Genomic DNA, 5,787 nt, shown 5'->3' with positions numbered 1-5,787 from the left:
TGATCGAGCGCCATTTTCCTGGAGAGACTTTTTCCATCTTGATGTACTTTTTTTTATAGAATCCTTGAGAGACCTTGATGGGCGAGATTGTCTGCCACCTCATTACCGTTGACTCCTATGTGAGAAGGCACCCATTGGAAGTGTAGAGTAAAGCCTCCGCTGTGCAGATTCTGCACCAAGCGCAGAGAGCTTATAGACAAGGCGTCAGTAGGGAATCCGCGCTCTAACCTCTGAAGGGCAGATTTTGAATCAGTTTGGATGACAACAGGTTGTGCCGGACAAGACCCTAACTTCCGTAAAGCCGCCTCAATAGCAACACTTTCAGCCGTTGAGGAGGATACGACAGCAGTAAAGCGTACGGACCACTTACAGCCCTAAAAAGGAATGTAAAAAGCCGCTGCGATAGCTTGTTTTACCTTGTCCACAGAACCATCCGTGAAAATTTGAAGATGGCGGGCATACTCTTTTTCCTAGCGTTCAAGTACAATGGAACGCGTTGCTGCCAAAGGAGAGCTGCGCTCACATGGGGAATTGTGACCGTACAGTCGAGGGTGGGAAAAGACCAGGGCGGTTTCAACCATTTCCTTTGCCTTCGGACATTAATGCCTAAAGAACTAAGAGTATTGAGTACCAAGTAAGCTTTCGACTCATATCTCTTGCAGAGCCGCTGGAGAAGGGATAGCCCAGCTACCGTCTCTCCTAGGCGGCCAGGATGCATTAGTAGTCTCTGAGAACCGATAAGGCTCAGAGGTTTCGATAGGGACTCATGAAGTGCTGCCTTATTCGCAGCCGCCTGGGGAACTCCAATGGCTCTTCATAGGCCCTTTCTTTGGAGAACTTCGGGACTTTCAAGTTGTGATGCCGAGGGGGAAATTAAAGGTAATTGATACATTATGCGATCGACCACCAGCGCTTCAAGAAGTTTGACAATTGAAGAAGGATGGTTTCCCCATTGCTCACGTGCAATTCTACGGCTCGCATTGAGAAGTGAAGATATAGATGAAACAATCGGGTCTACAACTTTTCGCTACTGTAGACGGGAGTCAATAATTATGCCCAGGAAACGCGTGTGGTGGAATTGACAGATGCAAGAGTGACCGAGGTCTATCTTCAACCGCGCTTGACGTCTTCCTACACCTGGAAACAAAACAAAGCCAGATTTATCCACCGACAGAGCCAATCCCACACCTTGAAGGCAAACTTGTGCCAAAAAAGAGCCTGTCGAGCTATCAGAGCAAATCGCTTGTGTTGGTAGCCAGTAATCCAAATACAGATGTCGTCAGCGCATATTGACATACGCATTTGCCTGCAACCTTTTTCAATGAATCGGGAAGGCCAGCCATTACGGCATTAAAGAGCGTGGGGGAAAGAACACTTCCTTTAGGCACACATCATGATAGAACCCTTTCGGTGCTTAGCGTACTCCCTAACCGTACACGAACCGCGCGATCACTTATAAACTTGTAAATGAATCCTAACACATGGCCCTGTGTGCGCATGCCTTGCAAACTGTTTAGAATTCAGCATGGAGCACGTTGTCGTAAGCTCTCGCAACGTCAAGAAAAATGGCTAATGTGGAAAGGCCGTAAGCTCTCTGGTGTTCAGTGTGACTCACCATGTCTAAGACGCTGTCTTGGGCCCTAAGACCTCGGCGGAATCCTGTAATACAAGTTGGCAGTGCCTTGCTGTCCTCAAGCCACCACGATAAGCGTTCATTTACCAGCTTCTCCGCCAACTTAGCTACACAGGAGGTCAATGACACAGGGCGATACGAGGCAAGGTCTGTCATGTCTTTGCCAGGCTTCAGTACTGGAACTACATGTGCCACCTTCCATGACAGAGAAACATTGTCAGTCTCCCAAACTCGACTGATGAAGTTGAGGAGCTCCTTTCTGAGTTTCAAGGGCAGATTATTCAGCATTTGATTGGTTATGCCGTCGGGACCTGGTGCACACCGGCGCCGCAGGCCACTGAGCGCAGTCTGAAGCTCACGATGCGTGAACGGCACGTCCATGATAGACCTGAAGGAAGCAGGTGGCGCATATATATCTATTCCAGAATTAGCACGTACGCATGCGTCTGCAAATTCCTCTGCCAAGCACGCAATAGGTTTTTCCTTGAGTATTGCAAGAGCTTCAAAAGGCTTCGAAGGGCGAGATTCTCCATCAAGGCTGCCAATAACTCGCCATATTCTCGTCATCGGTGAGAACACGGTCAAACTAGCGCAGAATGAGGCCAATTGCGACCTGTACAGCTTGTTCGTGTGCCGTCTAATAGCAGAATTCAGCCTATTGAAGGTCGTCTTCAGTTGCCTGTCGTCCTGCTTCCGCACGAGTTGGCGCTCCACCCTTCTCGCTGCGCAAAGGTTCCTGAGTTTTAAATCCGGGGCCGGAAAATGATTAGGTAACTGATCACCGTAGTTCCTGCTGGCTTACTAGAATTCATTTTGTCAACAACATCACCAGAAACACGTCCTAGGTGATGTCTGTACTTGTCCCAGTTGACCACATTGCTAATTTTAGTACCATGCATACGAAAGTCGGTAGAAAACACAAAAATCGGATAGTGATCACTTCCCATGCGGTCAAGCGCTGTTGACCAACTCACGCGGATGTCAGGTGAATGCAGTGTCAGGTCTATAGGTGTCGCTGAGGCTGGAGGCCGGAAGAAAGTTGGGCTTCTGTCATTGGCAACACACAGGTCCAAACTGTCAATAACCTCTACGAGTTTGCGTCCATGGGAATCCCTGTTCCTGTCACCCCAAACGGCATGATGGGCGTTGAAATCAACGCAGATGATTCTAGGAGCTGGGCAGGGGTCGCAGAGCTGCTGTAGAAACAAATACAATGCTACTTTCTTCCGCGGAGACACGTACACGGATGTAATAGAAAGGGTTCGAGAGTCGAGCTGTATTCCAACACCCGCTACCTGATTGGCATCCGTGCAAAGATCGGCAACACTTAGAGAAACATGTGGAATTTCTCTTCTTATGTAAAACGCAGCACTTCCTGCAGGAAATGACTTTATGCTGAAGTTTTTATGGGCGACATATCGAGTCAAACATCTCCCGCTTGGCAGGGCAGCTGCTGACAGGGCCATTATTGGAACCCGAGTCTCTTTCAAAAATCGTTTTAGTTCAGCTAAGCGACTTAAAATCTCGGCACAGTTCCACTGCAATATAAACGGCACTTTTCGGTGCATATGAGATACACGAGGTTTAACCCCATCCATATTAGATCGCAAGGAAGTTCGCTGCGAAGGTGGTAATTAGGGACTCAAAAGAAAGCACCAGCTGAAGGAAGTTCTTCAGGTTACCAGGCGCCATCGCTGGAACATGTGAAGGCAGGGTCCCAAATAAAACATGAAGAAGGTGAGACATACCTTGATTTTTGAGCTCCTTATTTTACGCAACGGACTCACAACATCGACAAAAGATGCCGACGGGGACACACTCTTGGCCGCAGTAGCTGTTTTTTTGAACACTTGTGCATATGATTGTCCCCCTTGTGGAGTCTGGCTTGATCCGGCCGCTTAGGAACATGGATACTTTTTGCTGGAGGTCGAACAGCCGACTGGCGCGCACTGGGCCTTGGCGTCTTGCTGGACTCAGGTCTCTTAGGGACATTGTTGGGTAACGCAACATCAGACTCTAACACTGGGAACTCGTCTAATCCTTAAACATGCGTCTCTGTCGGTGGGGTTTTGGGACCAGCAATAAAAGATATCCGACGGAGCAGAGCGCTCACACGGAAGGGGCAGCCTCCGAAACTCACTGGATGATCAACGCCACAATTGGCACAAGCCAAATATGCCTTGCAGGTTTTAAAGTCGTGGTCGCCTCCGCACCGCTTACAGCGTCGATCCTTTGTGCAAACTTTGGCCACGTGCCCAAACCGTTTGCATCTAAAACACCGTGGAGGAGCTTCAGTGAAATATGCAACTGCGTGTTTTGTGAATCCCAGATCATTTTTTTCTGGGCGCTCTGAGTTGGGAGCGATTGTCAACACGATAGAGTTGGTAGGTTTCGCAGCCCATTCTTTTCCTGGAGACTCCACACGACGCACAAGTCGTTTCACGTGCAGTACACCTTGTGGTTTCAGATAATCAAGTAGGTCGCGTTCTGAATACCACTTTGGTACACCCTTAATAATACAGGTATTCTTCATGTAGGAATTGGCAATCGCACGTTAACTTTGATGCCAAAAATTTGAGAGCTCTGCAGGAGGTTGTCAACCTGCTCTTCCGTCGAAAAATCCAGCTGAAGAGCCCCGTGCATGGTGAACCAACTTCGAATCGGAGCTTACCCCAGCATTGATTGAATGGCCGCGAAAAGTAAGATGGAGTTCTTCTCTCTAAAATCAACCCCTTTTTCTGTAGGCTCAACCACTACCGAGATCCCTACCGTTCGTTGCTTGCGATGACTCAACAACTTGAAGCCCTCGTTGCCCACGTCAGCCATATCGGCCACTGACTCGTCACCGTCCACGATCGTTGACTCAGCCCCACTAAGCGATGAGGTCTGACTGTACGGGTGGCTGTGTCCATGTACTGGTCGCTCCACAGCCTGGGAAGCCATGGCCGCCTCTTGCGAGCCAGCCTCCATTGAGTGGCGTGGTCCCTTTCGGCCTGCCGGCGCCGGAGCAGCCGTACTCTTCCCATAGGGACAGTACCGCCTTGAAGATGCTGCCGTCCTCGAATATTCAAATAAAACTAGGTAAATTAGAGAAAATTAGGTAACTAAACAGAGCTGAGGCGACAGGAGATCGAACAACGTCTTCGTCTTCCTCTCAACACAGGCGGAGGAAACGGCCGCCAGAGTCACTCCCGATCGAAGACACCATCCGGGGGCGACAACGGTGGCAGCAACCGCCGCTCGCGCTTCCGGGTCAGTTCGGGACCTGGAGACAGTTTGAGGCCACGGAGCGAGTCAACCGGACGCTGAGGGATCGCCGAGAAAAAGGTAGGCTCGACCAACAGGGCTCCCGTCGATCCAACCAGCGACACTGAATTCCCACCCCTCACTCCCTCCCAACCCCTTAGCTCACAAGCGAATCCGCAAAAGGACAGTAGCGAAGTGATAGAGCTTAAGAGGATCATAGAGCTCCAAAACGCTCAGATCCAGGAGCAGACTGCCCAAATACGGGCGCTGAAGAATAACATCGAAACGCTGGCGAGTAACAGCAGCTTGGCAAATGAAAGACACCAAAACAACAGCACGGCGGCAAACAACGCCGCAGGCTTGCGCAGGGTGCCGCGGAGGGACCCCCCTCACCCCGCATAGGGCGGGCGGAGGGAGAGGCTGGGGCCACGCAGCGTGCATCAAGTAATCAAGAGGGGATGGACGCCGAAGAGAGCCCCGCGAGTGGAGAGGCAGCGGCGACCGCACATACCGCGACCACGGCAACGGCACAGATCCCACGAGAAGGAGAGCTGATGGACATTTTGGCCGCAATTTCACAAATTAATGACAGGCTAGGCAAAATGGACGCCTGCCTCGAACCTGTCGAGAGTCAGCCTCACACGCCATCAGTGAGGCACAAGCGCCTAGGGCCAAAAGTACCCTCAACATCGGTGAGGAACCGCTTCGCGTCCCTGAAAAAGGAGCGGGCCCAAAAAATTCAAGACGCAATCGCGAAAAAGCGCAGTCGACTCAAGACGTTCGGTGAGGATGATGCAGAAGCCAAGTAAGAAGCACAAGAAGAAGACAGGGGGGGGGACACCACCATCATTTACCAATAGAACTGCCGCGGGATTCGCAACAAAGAAGCGGAACTAATGTTACACATT

The sequence above is a fragment of the Amblyomma americanum genome, chromosome 3 (genome assembly GCF_052857255.1).
Source record: "Amblyomma americanum isolate KBUSLIRL-KWMA chromosome 3, ASM5285725v1, whole genome shotgun sequence".
Lineage (NCBI taxonomy): Eukaryota > Metazoa > Arthropoda > Arachnida > Ixodida > Ixodidae > Amblyomma > Amblyomma americanum.
The sequence above is the reverse complement of the archived record's forward strand: the minus strand, read 5'-3'. Positions refer to the sequence as shown.